The sequence below is a fragment of the Acipenser ruthenus genome, chromosome 10 (genome assembly GCF_902713425.1).
Source record: "Acipenser ruthenus chromosome 10, fAciRut3.2 maternal haplotype, whole genome shotgun sequence".
Classification (NCBI taxonomy): Eukaryota; Metazoa; Chordata; class Actinopteri; order Acipenseriformes; family Acipenseridae; genus Acipenser; species Acipenser ruthenus.
The window spans coordinates 20,989,438-21,005,951 of record NC_081198.1 but is presented as its reverse complement, the minus strand read 5'-3'; the positions used below and the strand labels follow the sequence as shown (position 1 = coordinate 21,005,951).

At 47.3% G+C, this 16,514-nt stretch overlaps 1 non-coding gene and 2 pseudogenes across 1 annotated transcript; all 3 read left to right on the top strand.

Moving 5' to 3' along the window:
* Positions 1–8,025: 8,025 nt before the first annotated feature.
* Positions 8,026–8,158, top strand: LOC131738864 (U2 spliceosomal RNA; annotated as a pseudogene).
* Positions 8,159–15,216: 7,058 nt separating this feature from the next.
* On the top strand, positions 15,217–15,371 carry LOC131738671 (U2 spliceosomal RNA; annotated as a pseudogene).
* A 598-nt stretch (positions 15,372–15,969) lies between these two features.
* On the top strand, positions 15,970–16,160 carry LOC131738281 (U2 spliceosomal RNA). The gene has a single exon (XR_009329845.1). It is a non-coding gene; the product is annotated as a U2 spliceosomal RNA (small nuclear RNA).
* Positions 16,161–16,514: the final 354 nt, after the last annotated feature.

Genomic DNA, 16,514 nt, shown 5'->3' with positions numbered 1-16,514 from the left:
ATGGCCAGAGCCAGCAAGGCAAATACGAACAAGCCTAGGCCTGAGCAGGAAGAGGGAGCAAGTAACAAAGATCAGTCCACATCACCACCAACAGTATCCAAAACCCAGACTCCAGCACCACCATCATCACCAGCACCCCCCTCACCCCCCCGCCCCCGAGACATGTCCCGTTTTACGAGGACCCCTTCCCCCAGCCCAGAGAGAGAGTACAACAGCTACTCCACTAGCTCCTCCAGTAGCTCCTCTGATACAGAACACGAGGCAGGGAGGGAGCCCGGACCCAGCAGCGCCCCCCCCTGAGTAGGGCCCTCTCAGCGTGTCACGTTTTCACTTTTCACGTTCTCTTTTATTATATTATTCGCTCTGCACACACTCTTAACTCAGGGGAGACGTTAAGGAGGACAGAGATGTTTAAAACTCCTAGTGGTTTATGTTCGAGCACTGGACGAGCGGTGTGTCCTTAAAACCTTTTTATTTAATCAAGAAAATCACTCATTTATTCAAAGTTTTACGAATCAGAGCAACATCAGCGCTCCTTCGTTTTATTAAAATGCCTTTAATATTGGTTTAGTAGTTTGCGCATACTACCAAGACCCGAAAACATGTAACAATAATTAGCAATGCTAAGTTGATTACAAGCTTCAGCATTTAGTACTTCAATAACATAATACAATTATATGTATTCAGTGCAGCCCTCAGGCTGGTTAAGCACAAAGCCTACAAGCACCCACTGCTATGTTTTAGCACATTCAATATAACACTCTTAATACTAAAACATTGTTTCAAAACCTCATAGCAATATAACCAATAAACGCGAGATACAATAATACCATTAATATGCTTACCTCCTATTATAAGGAAGAGTAGCGTGAACAAAAGAGAAGGACTGTTCTGTAGAGATCTGCAAAGGATGGACCACGTGGCTCTGCCAAGCTTGAGTGTGGTGGTCTCAGTGTGATCGGCCCAGGGTTTTTATACAATTTTCGTCCTATTGAAAGCAATGGGAAGCCCCAATTAGATCCAGTCATCAATCTATATGGACACTCCTTATCTCTTGGCAAACAGTAATCTCTAAAGAATTCAACCAACTCCTCAGACTGAATTAAAGTCATATGCCAACAAATCAACACTAGCCCATGTTCTCATCCACTCATTCTTGGCCCCCCTCCTTCATCTGAAAAGTTAGGTGAAGCAGAGTTCACAAAATCCCTGCAACCTTGATTCACTACTTAATATGGGTGCATTATAAAAAGAGTGGTGTTTGAATATATGTAACACCAATAGTTATATCATAATATAGCAGTTATAGTTATAATGATTATAATTGATTACATGAACTTGGCTTTCAAAAATATATTCCCTCATGTCATCTCACTCTCAAATTAATTTCCTTCTTTCCTTACAGGTGTGTGTTTAGCAGGTATTATAGGGAACTTCCATCTTATATCTTTTTAATGTAGAGTTTTCTCCTTATGGAAAACCTAACTATTTTACTGAGCTGTAAAGCTGTAATGTTTTCTCCTATGGGCCCCTGGTAGCTTGAACTTAATTGACACTCAGATGACCCTGTATGTTTCAGCTATACACATACTGGCTAAAACCAGCTTGCTGAAGACACCTCTTTTCTTGCCAAGTTTAATAGTGATTAATGTTCCCTAGAACTTTCCTTACACCTGTATCTTACGTGCTTGTTCCGCCCGGCAACTAACTATCTTAGGTGCTAAGACCATCCGTTCTAACTCCCTATTTTTGCAGTCCGGCCTGATACTATAAGCCTTCTGATAAAAAAATTCCGGCTTCTTCCCACCAAAGAGGCCTTCCAGCAGCTAATATTAATTTCTCCAAGGGCAGGCTGATAGAGAGCTCAAGAAGACAGGTCACATAGAGTTTACTCTCCTAAAATCTCCTGCTTTTATTCTTCATTATTTATTCAATCCTTTTATTTTGTATTTTAAACACAACATCTTTCTATGCTGCGTCTTTTAACTTCAGAGTCAAACTAGTACATTACTTCTTATAGCGTATGGCTGCTAACCTTATTACTTTCTGCTAGCAGCAGTATATCCGCAATATTACAATAGGATTTTATTCAATTTTTCTGCTCTCTATTTGTGGTGTATCTTCTGACAATGCTTATTTGTCTTAAGTTATAGTCTGCTTTTACTCTAGGTTGTTCTTACTCACCTACTTATTTTAAAACTGAATTACAAACAGAAACCTACTCAAAGCGAGGTCTTTTAATCCTTTTCTGTTTTTTTCTTTCCCTTAAGAATACTCCTAACTCCTTTTCCCTTTATATTCAGAAGTTATAATTCTTGAATGTAAGCACACAGTAATTCTTTTCATTGAATTAGGACTCCGTTTTTAACTATGCTCATCTTGATAGAAAACAGCTTCAGGTATGCTATCATATTAAGCAAAGTGAATCATATGATCTTATACATAAAAATTGTTCATAGTATTTCATACTAACAATAATTATCACTACCTATGATTATATGTTACCACAGCAATCTATACCATTTAAAACAAGCATATTAACATACATCTATTAGTACAGCATTATTCTGTAGTCAAGCTGAAAAGTCTTAACAGAGATTTCAGCACTAAATTCTGGGAATCGTGCCAATTTTAATAAGAGACTGCTCAAGGCCGGCCAGTGTATCAAGTTGTACCAGATTCTGTTATACGGTCTTACAGAGAGAGTACTTTACAGTATTTGTTACAGACTAAAGATTATTCAAACATTACAAATGGTTACAGCACATATCATCTCATTAATACATTTCATTTTTAAATCATCTAGTCCATGTCCAATGTTTCAGCTCGTTCCCAGCAGGACTCCACTTCTGTCTTGGGTTCAGCTCGGGTCGGCTCTGCAAACACCACAATACCTATTTTGCTCTACATTATTAGTGGGCAGACTTAATACAACTGAATCTGAATCAATCGAGGAGCCGTGAACTCTAGCCACTGAAATTCTCCATGCAAAGGAATCCAATTTCTTACTACACATAATAACTGGTTCGGGGTCAGCCGTGACAAGCGCCAGCACTCCCCCTCGGCTCTCGTTATGACGCCATAAGGATTGAGTCCGTGGGGGAGGAAAGCGAAAGCGACAGTGAAAGTGAGAGTGAGAAGGAGGGGAAGGGAGTGAAGAACCAGCAGAGGGTGGGGAAAAGAAAGGGTAGAGACGAGGGGGGGGAAAGAAAGGAGATCAGGATCAAAGACAGCAAGTTGCAGGTGGCCCCCATAGATCCAAAACCAGCTAATGTCCACACAAAGTCCCCAGTCTTGCCCTCGCAGGCAGAGACGGAGGCGAGTGGGACGGCTACACTGCCGCCTAGTGGGCAGGTAGCAGCCAGCCAGGGCATCCCCAGCCAGCCTTCCCAGTCGTTGGCACAAACCCTAGCACACCTCGCAGAAGAGGTGTTCACTAATGCACCGAGGGAGAGGTCGGGGTCAACACCTTCCCTGACCAGCAGTACCTCGGTAGCAATGACCCTCTTCAAGCGAAGGGCCTCCCTTCAAAGCATCCTTGACCCCCTCCCTTGTATGGGCAAAACCAGGGGCCCCCTAGAGGTCCTCCTAGATACAGCACTGGAGGACATGGGAATACCCCTGGACGCGGTAAGCCAGAAGTCTGCTAACAGCTCCAACTCAACAGACGGTAACAGCCAAAGAATGCTGTCTGTCATAACCCCCCCCAGGACAAAGCTGACCCACACGTTCCGAGGGGCCCTGAGCAAGTTCCACCAGACTTACCTTGTGGGGAGTTGAATAGCCCCAACAACTCCACGTACTGTGCATATAAAGACGGTGCCTTCTTGGACGAGGCAGCAGTGAGTACCTTCTCAGGGGTGATGGGAGTTGCAAATAAGCCCAAGCCCCCTCGAAGCAAGCGTAGAGCTAAGAGTAGGAAGAGTGTCCCGACCTCCCAATCATAGTCGCTATGGGGTGGACGCAGCGACTCCTTTTCTTGTTAGCTACCCTGATGGCCCTGATATGTGTGTCTGTTAATGTCAGGAGCATCAGGGAGACACAAAAAAGATTTGATGTACTAAACTATCTAGCTAACTTGAAAGCAGATCTCATCTTTCTGCAGGAGTGTGGTATTTCGTCGAGCCCTGATTATAGGGACCTGAAGGAGAGTTGGACCCTGGGGGACTCCTTCTGGTCGGGCTCCAACATAGCCAGAGCCGACGGAGTAGGTATCCTGTTTAAAAACCCATTTATTACCTCCCGCAGCAGCAGGGAGGTAGAACCTGGTAGAATTCTGAGCGTGGATGTGACATACAACAACACTCCCCTCAGACTGGTCAATGTCTACGCACCCACTAACCAAAACGAAAGAGTTCAATTTTTTCCACAGCTGCGTCCACTCCTGCTGGGGAACGTACCCGTCATCGTGTCAGGTGACTTCAATTGTGCTCTGAGGGACGTAGACCGGAGCAGGCCACGCAACGACCGCTCTAGTAGAGTTTTGTCCTCCGTAATATCTGATTTCTCCCTGTGTGATGCAGGTAAGGACCTGGTGCCTCCCTTTACCTGGGTGAGCTCATCTGGGACCTCCTTCTCCCGTATAGATCTCGTCCTGCATACCAGCTCCCTTACGAAGACGGCAGTAGACACCCAGGCCGTCTTCTTCTCTGACCATAGGCTCCTGCAGGTAACATTGCAGGTCCCTCAGACCTCCCAGATGGGGTCAGGGGTCTGGAAATTAAACACCTCCTTACTCGATGACCCCTCCATAGCTGCAGCCTATAAGAGCAGGCTTGTTGAGTGGACCACTTTGCGTGACCTATTCAACTCCCCTATAGAGTGGTGGGAGATGGTCAAAATCAGAACTAAGGGTTATTTCATAGCAGCAGGCAAGAGGAAAGCAAAAGAAAGGAGGGCCAAATATAAATACCTGAATGCTGCCCTCCAGCGTCTGAGCCTGCTTCAGCTTCGGGGGTTCCCTGTAAGCGACGAGATAGCCCAGACCAAGCTAGATCTTTCAGTGCTTTGTAGGGAGGAACAACGAAAGGTCATGCACAATGCAAAAGTGCAAAAAATGGAGGAAGACGAAAAGTGTACTCGCTTCTTCTTCCAGAAAACGAGGGAGAAGCGGCACTTGATGTCCTCCATGCTCGACAGCAGGGGGAGGATAGTAGAGGATAGTGAGGGAGTGAAAAAAGTGGTAGAGAACTTCTATAGGGACCTGTATAACATCAAAGCTACAGATGACACCCTGATAGAGTGGCTCCTGAGCCAGTTGGAGCCTGACTCAGTGCAGGACGACGAGGAGGAGGAGAAGGACCCAGAACTCACGCTGGAGGAGCTCACCCAGGCGGTTAAGACCATGAACACCGGTAAGACGCCAGGTCCAGATGGCATCCCGGGTGAGTATTACCATCTTTTTTGGGACACGCTAAAAGTCCATTTAGCGGAGGTCTACAGAGCGGTCTACAGGGAGAAGCGGTTGGGCCCTTCTATGCGGGAGAGTGTAATTACTCTCCTTCATAAGAAAGGGGAAGTTAAAGATCTACGGAATTGGCGCCCAATCAGCCTCCTTTGCGTGGATTACAAGATACTAGCCAAAGCTCTGATGCTCCGGCTACAAGTACACCTCCCTTTGGTCATTGGCCCCGACCAGGCTTGTGGCGTCCCAGGGAGGTCCATCACGGATATTTTAATGTTAACAAGGGACATTCTGGCTTATTCTAGAGAACGGAACCATCCCCTCTGCCTGTTCAACCTTGACCAGGAGAAGGCGTTCGATAGGGTAAGCCATGAATATATGTACAAAGTGATGGACCAGATGAAATTCGCTCCTGGACTTAGGGGGTGGGTTAAAACCATCTATACAAACATTAGTACCCGAGTCTTGGTGAACAGGCACCTGACTGGTAAAATATCTATCCAGTCAGGGGTCAGACAGGGTTGCCCACTATCCCCACTGCTATATGTCGTGTGCATTGAACCCCTCCTGCAGGCAATTAGTAGGGATACCAATATAACTGGTTTCCAGCTGCCTGGATCCAACGGGGTCCAGGTCAAAACAACAGCATATATGGACGATGTGTCACTCATTTGCACCAACACATCGTCGGTACCTCGGATTAGTAATATCCTTGGGAAGTACTGCACGGCGACCAGGGCAGTGATTAATAAGTCCAAGAGCGAAGTCTACGTGTCTAAAAATTGGCAGGTAGATAGGGAACTGTCGGACATGTACCCTGTCAAAAAGGACAAAATCAAGATTCTGGGCCTCATTTTCGAGAACAATAGCTCGGGGGCCCAGAGCTGGACGGCGGCCATTAACCAGGTCCGTAAAAAGATTGGCGGATGGAGCACAAGATCCTTAACAATGACGGGTAGAGTATTAATAACCAAGTCTATACTGTTCCCCATCCTCTCTTATGTAGGAAAAATCTTTCCCCCAGACAGGACCACCAAAAAAGTGGTGGACCGCATTATCCACCGCTTTATCTGGGGCAGCAAGATGGAGAGGGTAAAACGAGCCACCCTGAGTAAAGCCGACAAGAAGGGAGGTAAGGGGGTCCCGGACGTTGTGCAGCTCACCCGAGTGCAGGGGCTCACGCAAACTATCAAGAACATCCAGGCCCTGGACAGGAAGGTATGTTACATGAATCGTTTCTATTTTGCCACCTGTCTCAGGGCCTTGGGCCTCTGCACTATTGATAACACCGTGCCGTACTCCTGGGACCCCCCATTGTATTATAGAACCTTAAGGGACACTATATATAAATTGGGCTTAGATAAAGCAAAATTGGCCTCCTGGGAATACAAGGCTGTAACTAAATATCTTGCCGGTTCCCAGGAAATTGAAAAAGTAGCTACTTTCTCCCTCACCCAAAGCCAAAAAATCTGGGAGAATGTGTCTCACAGCTGCCTCAGTAATGTCCAGAAGGATATAGCATGGAACACCGTCCACAGTGCACTCCCCACTCGAGCGTTCATGTTTAGGAGGGGACTAGCCCAAGTAGAAACATGCCCCTATGCAAAGTGCCGCAAGAGAGAAACACCAGCCCATATCTTCTGGGAATGTGATGTGGCTGGCAGTGTCTGGCTCTCTGTCTCTGTCTTCCTAAACAGGTTTGCTGACACGGCCAAGATGACCGCTGAGACTGTGCTCTATGGGCCTGCGGGAGGAATCACTACCAGCACAGCTAAGTGCGTTTGGCGTGTCATCAATGTTGTCAAGCAGATCCTGTGGGAAGGCCGTAACGTCTGTGTCTATCACAAGCAGGAGCTAGACACTATCACCACGACCAGAAGGGCACAAACTCTTATCAAGGACTTTGTAATTCTGGACATCCGGACCCTCGGGAAGGACAAGGCCTGCGCGGAGTGGAGGATCGCCGGACTTCAGGACGTGAAGATGGAATAAAGGAAAAAACTGGAACCGCTAGCTCCTAGGAGCGGGACTACGGGGCACCGCTAAGCCTTTTATTTATTTTGTCATGCCAGCATTCCGCCCTTTTTAGCTGGCATGACCGTTTTTCAACGGTGCCCTGGTTTTATGTAGTCTTTTGTTTCAGTTTTATGGACTTTTATTTGATTTACGTTGAATGTTTTATTTGATTTTGTTTTGTTTTGTTTTATGTATCTTTAAGATTTTTAATGTAAACTATTAAAAGTTACATTTTAAGTGTTTTAAAATTTTAGAATTTTAACTCACTGTTTTATACACTGTCCCTTTTCCCCTGTCCCTGTTTTAGATCTAGTTTTATGTTCACTTTTGAACCTTTTAGAGAGCACTCCCCGGCCCTCACAAGCACTGGTTTTTTATAGATGGTTCTTTTTTTCCAGTCACTTTTAAAACAGCACAGGTTTTTTTCATGTTGATTTTAATCTGTGTCTGTTTTAACCATGTACAAAGCACAATTGTCTTGGTGTTTTTAAATGTATTTTAAATGCTTTTAAAACAAAATGTATGTCTGTATGCATGAATGTCATCTTTAAAAGAAATGTAAAATGAATGAAAAAACGAATGGGTGTAAATGTAAAAAATGTAAAATCTCAATAAAAGAGTATCAGGGGACCATATATTAAATTGATTTTTGGAATCGGGAGATGGAACAGGGGCTTGCTCCGTCCACTCCACGCATCGGCCCGGTATTGTAGTTCCTCCGGGAACGGTGCACACCTTTCTCTAACGTTGGTCAAAGTCAGATCTGGATCTCTCCTGTGAGCATTTTGTCTACCCCTGCTGGAGGGAGAGTGCCAGTGTTGATGCAAGTTTTCCCGCCGTTTTACTTCTTTTTTTTTCTTTTTCTCTTTCTTTCTTTCTCTTTCTTTCTCTCTTTCTTTCTTGCTGTCTTTCTTTCTTTTATTCACATGTGGTGATGATGTAGACAGCAGCAGTTTGTTTCCTGGGAGCATGCAGCTAACCAGACAAGTGTGGTGGAACATGTCCCTATGCCAGGTCCTTCTTAGCCAGCCATATACTCTGGCTTCTCTACAGTTCGAATAAATCTTTCTAAGACTAAGGCTTAGAGGGTAGTGGCATTACCCGCTCCCTCCGAGGGTCTGTGAGAGGTTTGTTCGGGTGAGGAGGAACAGAATTTTTTTTATTTTTGACTGGCTTTCTTCAGCTCGGCAACTTTTTGGAAGACTAATGCTCAGTCTGGTTTTGGCTTGCCCAATCCAGGCCGAGGGTCTTTCAAGATTTTGTTGACTGTTGAGAGCAGTTTTTTCTTTTTCAGGCGGTTCCCGTTTTTTTCTTTTTCAGGCGGTTCCGGCTTTTCCAGACGTTCCTGGAGTTAGAGAGAAGGAGGACCTACCATCCAGACGACCTTTGAGGACCCTTTGATGACCTAGACGACCTCATCCCCAGCCCTTGATTGTAATCGAGATCCAGACCGAGAGAGCAGCAGGCGCCCAGCAGAGGGCGCCATCTGGGAGGAGCAGAGGGCGGCCCCGGACCCCGAGGAGGCGTCACAGCCACGATTCTTCCTACGTGGTCTCGGTGCCAAGCAGCGCCCCCTACTCCGCCAGGGAAGGACACCGTTCACCTGGGGAGGGGGTCCCTCTTGCGAGGCGACCATCTCCTCAGGGACTAAAGTAATAGTTCCTTCAACTGCCCAGATTTGCTGCTTACGTTGTCTCTTTTCCGTAGAGAGAGACAACCCGGACGTCCAGAGGCTTCTCCCACCCCAATCGGAGGAGCCAGCTGAAGGATGGCGTTCCGGCCAACCCAGGAAACCAGGAGGCACAATGCGGTGCGCTTCACAAGAAACAAGCAAGATGAAACGGAACCAGGACTGACGAGACTGGAGTTCAGCCGGACCATTCTTCAGAGGGGTATGGGTTTTTCCCCTTCTGACTTGAATTGTTTGGTGAAATTGCCAGGGCTTAAGGAAGTGTTTGAGGTCAGTTTTAGGAACCCCCAAAAGTTACAAGAAATGTGGTCCTTTTGGGGGGAGAATAAATATCTCGCTCCATACAAAGAATTTTGTGTGGATGCACTGACAGACAGAGAAATGAAAGTTGTTACTGTCCAATTTTTCAATGAGGCTGTTAGCGACTATGATATTACAACATGGCTTAACCGCTATGGGAGGGTGTCATCAGAAGGGAGGAAAATTACAGATGAAGATGGGGTTTGGACAGGAGCCAGAAAGTGGCTGGTACGCCTTAATGTTGATCCATCGGGCATTGGAGGCGTCCGCCACATTCCAAACTCCATAGTGTTAGGGCCCAACAGAGGGCTGGTATTCTATAATGGGATGCCAAAACTCTGCAGGAAATGTGGGGAATTAGGACACCTGGCGGCCGCATGTACTGTAGTCAAGTGCAGGAACTGCGGCGCCCCCCACGAGACCAGCCACTGCAGAGAAGAGAGGCAGTGCAATTTGTGTGGAAATAAGGGGCACCTGTTTAAGGACTGCCCCTCTTCCTATGCCAACATGGCCAGAGCCAGCAAGGCAAACATGAACAAGCCTAGGCCTGAGCAGGAAGAGGGAGCAAGTAACAAAGATCAGTCCACATCACCACCAACAGTATCCAAGACCCAGACTCCAGCACCACCATCATCACCAGCACCCCCCTCACCCCCCCGCCCCCGAGACATGTCCCGTTTTACGAGGACCCCTTCCCCCAGCCCAGAGAGAGAGTACAACAGCCACTCCACTAGCTCCTCCAGTAGCTCCTCTGATGCAGAACACGAGGCAGGGAGGGAGCCTGGACCCAGCAGCGGCCCCCCCCTGAGTAGGGCCCTCTCAGCGCCAGCACTCCCCCTCGGCTCTCGTTATGACGCCATAAGGATTGAGTCCGTGGGGGAGGAAAGCGAAAGCGACAGTGAAAGTGAGAGTGAGAAGGAGGGGAAGGGAGTGAAGAACCAGCAGAGGGTGGGGAAAAGAAAGGGTAGAGACGAGGGGGGGGAAAGAAAGGAGATCAGGATCAAAGACAGCAAGTTGCAGGTGGCCCCCATAGATCCAAAACCAGCTAATGTCCACACAAAGTCCCCAGTCTTGCCCTCGCAGGCAGAGACGGAGGCGAGTGGGACGGCTACACTGCCGCCTAGTGGGCAGGTAGCAGCCAGCCAGGGCATCCCCAGCCAGCCTTCCCAGTCGTTGGCACAAACCCTAGCACACCTCGCAGAAGAGGTGTTCACTAATGCACCGAGGGAGAGGTCGGGGTCAACACCTTCCCTGACCAGCAGTACCTCGGTAGCAATGACCCTCTTCAAGCGAAGGGCCTCCCTTCAAAGCATCCTTGACCCCCTCCCTTGTATGGGCAAAACCAGGGGCCCCCTAGAGGTCCTCCTAGATACAGCACTGGAGGACATGGGAATACCCCTGGACGCGGTAAGCCAGAAGTCTGCTAACAGCTCCAATTCAACAGACGGTAACAGCCAAAGAATGCTGTCTGTCATAACCCCCCCCAGGACAAAGCTGACCCACACGTTCCGAGGGGCCCTGAGCAAGTTCCACCAGACTTACCTTGTGGGGAGTTGAATAGCCCCAACAACTCCACGTACTGTGCATATAAAGACGGTGCCTTCTTGGACGAGGCAGCAGTGAGTACCTTCTCAGGGGTGATGGGAGTTGCAAATAAGCCCAAGCCCCCTCGAAGCAAGCGTAGAGCTAAGAGTAGGAAGAGTGTCCCGACCTCCCAATCATAGTCGCTATGGGGTGGACGCAGCGACTCCTTTTCTTGTTAGCTACCCTGATGGCCCTGATATGTGTGTCTGTTAATGTCAGGAGCATCAGGGAGACACAAAAAAGATTTGATGTACTAAACTATCTAGCTAACTTGAAAGCAGATCTCATCTTTCTGCAGGAGTGTGGTATTTCGTCGAGCCCTGATTATAGGGACCTGAAGGAGAGTTGGACCCTGGGGGACTCCTTCTGGTCGGGCTCCAACATAGCCAGAGCCGACGGAGTAGGTATCCTGTTTAAAAACCCATTTATTACCTCCCGCAGCAGCAGGGAGGTAGAACCTGGTAGAATTCTGAGCGTGGATGTGACATACAACAAAACTCCCCTCAGACTGGTCAATGTCTACGCACCCACTAACCAAAACGAAAGAGTTCAATTTTTTCCACAGCTGCGTCCACTCCTGCTGGGGAACGTACCCGTCATCGTGTCAGGTGACTTCAATTGTGCTCTGAGGGACGTAGACCGGAGCAGGCCACGCAACGACCGCTCTAGTAGAGTTTTGTCCTCCGTAATATCTGATTTCTCCCTGTGTGATGCAGGTAAGGACCTGGTGCCTCCCTTTACCTGGGTGAGCTCATCTGGGACCTCCTTCTCCCGTATAGATCTCGTCCTGCATACCAGCTCCCTTACGAAGACGGCAGTAGACACCCAGGCCGTCTTCTTCTCTGACCATAGGCTCCTGCAGGTAACATTGCAGGTCCCTCAGACCTCCCAGATGGGGTCAGGGGTTTGGAAATTAAACACCTCCTTACTCGATGACCCCTCCATAGCTGCAGCCTATAAGAGCAGGCTTGTTGAGTGGACCACTTTGCGTGACCTATTCAACTCCCCTATAGAGTGGTGGGAGATGGTCAAAATCAGAACTAAGGGTTATTTCATAGCAGCAGGCAAGAGGAAAGCAAAAGAAAGGAGGGCCAAATATAAACACCTGAATGCTGCCCTCCAGCGTCTGAGCCTGCTTCAGCTTCGGGGGTTCCCTGTAAGCGACGAGATAGCCCAGACCAAGCTAGATCTTTCAGTGCTTTGTAGGGAGGAACAACGAAAGGTCATGCACAATGCAAAAGTGCAAAAAATGGAGGAAGACGAAAAGTGTACTCGCTTCTTCTTCCAGAAAACGAGGGAGAAGCGGCACTTGATGTCCTCCATGCTCGACAGCAGGGGGAGGATAGTAGAGGATAGTGAGGGAGTGAAAAAAGTGGTAGAGAACTTCTATAGGGACCTATATAACATCAAAGCTACAGATGACACCCTGATAGAGTGGTTCCTGAGCCAGTTGGAGCCTGACTCAGTGCGGGACGACGAGGAGGAGGAGAAGGACCCAGAACTCACGCTGGAGGAGCTCACCCAGGCGGTTAAGACCATGAACACCGGTAAGACGCCAGGTCCAGATGGCATCCCGGGTGAGTATTACCATCTTTTTTGGGACATGCTAAAAGTCCATTTAGCGGAGGTCTACAGAGCGGTCTACAGGGAGAAGCGGTTGGGCCCTTCTATGCGGGAGAGTGTAATTACTCTCCTTCATAAGAAAGGGGAAGTTAAAGATCTACGGAATTGGCGCCCAATCAGCCTCCTTTGCGTGGATTACAAGATACTAGCCAAAGCTCTGATGCTCCGGCTACAAGTACACCTCCCTTTGGTCATTGGCCCCGACCAGGCTTGTGGCGTCCCAGGGAGGTCCATCACGGATATTTTAATGTTAACAAGGGACATTCTGGCTTATTCTAGAGAACGGAACCATCCCCTCTGCCTGTTCAACCTTGACCAGGAGAAGGCGTTCGATAGGGTAAGCCATGAATATATGTACAAAGTGATGGACCAGATGAAATTCGCTCCTGGACTTAGGGAGTGGGTTAAAACCATATATACAAACATTAGTACCCGAGTCTTGGTGAACAGGCACCTGACTGGTAAAATATCTATCCAGTCAGGGGTCAGACAGGGTTGCCCACTATCCCCACTGCTATATGTCGTGTGCATTGAACCCCTCCTGCAGGCAATTCGTAGGGATACCAATATAACTGGTTTCCAGCTGCCTGGATCCAACGGGGTCCAGGTCAAAACAACAGCATAAATGGACGATGTGTCACTCATTTGCACCAACACATCGTCGGTACCTCGGATTAGTAATATCCTTGGGAAGTACTGCACGGTGACCAGGGCAGTGATTAATAAGTCCAAGAGCGAAGTCTACGTGTCTAAAAATTGGCAGGTAGATAGGGAACTGTCGGACATGTACCCTGTCAAAAAGGACAAAATCAAGATTCTGGGCCTCATTTTCGAGAACAATAGCTCGGGGGCCCAGAGCTGGACGGCGGCCATTAACCAGGTCCGTAAAAAGATTGGCGGATGGAGCACAAGATCCTTAACAATGACGGGTAGAGTATTAATAACCAAGTCTATACTGTTCCCCATCCTCTCTTATGTAGGAAAAATCTTTCCCCCAGACAGGACCACCAAAAAAGTGGTGGACCGCATTATCCACCGCTTTATCTGGGGCAGCAAGATGGAGAGGGTAAAACGAGCCACCCTGAGTAAAGCCGACAAGAAGGGAGGTAAGGGGGTCCCGGACGTTGTGCAGCTCACCCGAGTGCAGGGGCTCACGCAAACTATCAAGAACATCCAGGCCCTGGACAGGAAGGTATGTTACATGAATCGTTTCTATTTTGCCACCTGTCTCAGGGCCTTGGGCCTCTGCACTATTGATAACACCGTGCCGTACTCCTGGGACCCCCCATTGTATTATAGAACCTTAAGGGACACTATATATAAATTGGGCTTAGATAAAGCAAAATTGGCCTCCTGGGAATACAAGGCTGTAACTAAATATCTTGCCGGTTCCCAGGAAATTGAAAAAGTAGCTACTTTCTCCCTCACCCAAAGCCAAAAAATCTGGGAGAATGTGTCTCACAGCTGCCTCAGTAATGTCCAGAAGGATATAGCATGGAACACCGTCCACAGTGCACTCCCCACTCGAGCGTTCATGTTCAGGAGGGGACTAGCCCAAGTAGAAACATGCCCCTATGCAAAGTGCCGAAAGAGAGAAACACCAGCCCATATCTTCTGGGAGTGTGATGTGGCTGGCAGTGTCTGGCTCTCTGTCTCTGTCTTCCTAAACAGGTTTGCTGACACGGCCAAGATGACCGCTGAGACTGTGCTCTATGGGCCTGCGGGAGGAATCGATACCAGCACAGCTAAGTGCGTTTGGCGTGTCATCAATGTTGTCAAGCAGATCCTGTGGGAAGGCTGTAACGTCTGTGTCTATCACAAGCAGGAGCTAGACACTATCACCACGACCAGAAGGGCACAAACTCTTATCAAGGACTTTGTAATTCTGGACATCCGGACCCTCGGGAAGGACAAGGCCTGCGCGGAGTGGAGGATCGCCGGACTTCAGGACGTGAAGATGGAATAAAGGAAAAAACTGGAACCGCTAGCTCCTAGGAGCGGGACTACGGGGCACCGCTAAGCCTTTTATTTATTTTGTCATGCCAGCATTCCGCCCTTTTTAGCTGGCATGACCGTTTTTTCAACGGTGCCCTGGTTTTATGTAGTCTTTTTGTTTCAGTTTTATTGACTTTTATTTGATTTACGTTGAATGTTTTATTTGATTTTGTTTTGTTTTGTTTTATGTATCTTTAAGATTTTTAATGTAAACTATTAAAAGTTACATTTTAAGTGTTTTAAAATTTTAGAATTTTAACTCACTGTTCTATACACTGTCCCTTTTCCCCTGTCCCTGTTTTAGATCTAGTTTTATGTTCACTTTTGAACTTTTTTAGAGAGCACTCCCCGGCCCTCACAAACACTGGTTTTTTATAGATGGTTCTTTTTTTCCAGTCACTTTTAAAGCAGCACAGGTTTTTTTCATGTTGATTTTAATCTGTGTCTGTTTTAACCATGTACAAAGCACAATTGTCTTGGTGTTTTTAAATGTATTTTAAATGCTTTTAAAACAAAATGTATGTCTGTATGCATGAATGTCATCTTTAAAAGAAATGTAAAATGAATGAAAAAAACGAATGGGTGTAAATGTAAAAAATGTAAAATCTCAATAAAAGAGTATTAATATCTGATACGTCCCCTATCAGGGGACCATATATTAAATTGATTTTTGGAATCGGGAGATGGAACAGGGGCTTGCTCCGTCCACTCCACGCATCGGCCCGGTATTGCAGTACCTCCGGGAACGGTGCACACCTTTCTCTAACGTTGGTCAAAGTCAGATCTGGATCTCTCCTGTGAGCATTTTGTCTACCCCTGCTGGAGGGAGAGTGCCAGTGTTGATGCAAGTTTTCCCGCCGTTTTACTTCTTTTTTTTTCTTTCTCTCTTTCTTTCTTTCTCTCTTTCTTTCTCTCTTTCTCTCTTTCTTTCTCTCTTTCTTTCTTGCTGTCTTTCTTTCTTTTATTCACATGTGGTGATGATGTAGACAGCAGCAGGTTGTTTCCTGGGAGCATGCAGCTAACCAGACAAGTGTGGTGGAGCATGTCCCTATGCCTGGACCTAATTAGCAAGCCAGCCAGCCAGCGAGGCACAGTTGTAGTTACCCAAGGCACCTTGCACAGCATAGCAGCTTGGCATGACTATTTGTAAGACGCACTCCGCCAGTTTATGTTTTGTTTTTGGTGTTATGTGTGTGTTTTTGCTTTGTTTTGTTTTCTCCTGCTTAAATTGCACATTTCCCCTCTGGAAGCAGCAGCCCGTTTTTTTGGGGTCTGCTTGTGCTTGAAATTTTGCACCCACCTTTGAATCCCCCTGTGCCGTCCGGGCTGGGGGGCCCCGGGCAAGGGCCAAGTCGCCATCGCTTCTCGGCCTTTTGGCTAAGATCAAGTGTAGTATCTGTTCTTATCAGTTTAATATCTGATACGTCCCCTATCAGGGGACCATATATATAATTGATTTTTGGAATCGGGAGATGGAACAGGGGCTTGCTCCGTCCACTCCACGCATCGGCCCGGTATTGCAGTACCTCCGGGAACGGTGCACACCTTTCTCTAACGTTGGTCAAAGTCAGATCTGGATCTCTCCTGTGAGCATTTTGTCTACCCCTGCTGGAGGGAGAGTGCCAGTGTTGATGCAAGTTTTCCCGCCGTTTTACTTCTTTTTTTTTCTTTCTCTCTTTCTTTCTTTCTCTTTCTTTCTCTCTTTCTTTCTTGCTGTCTTTCTTTCTTTTATTCACATGTGATGATGATGTAGACAGCAGCAGTTTGTTTCCTGGGAGCATGCAGCTAACCAGACAAGTGTGGTGGAACATGTCCCTATGCCAGGTCCTTCTTAGCCAGCCATATACTCTGGCTTCTCTTCAGTTCGAATAAATCTTTCTAAGACTAAGGTTTAGAGGGTAG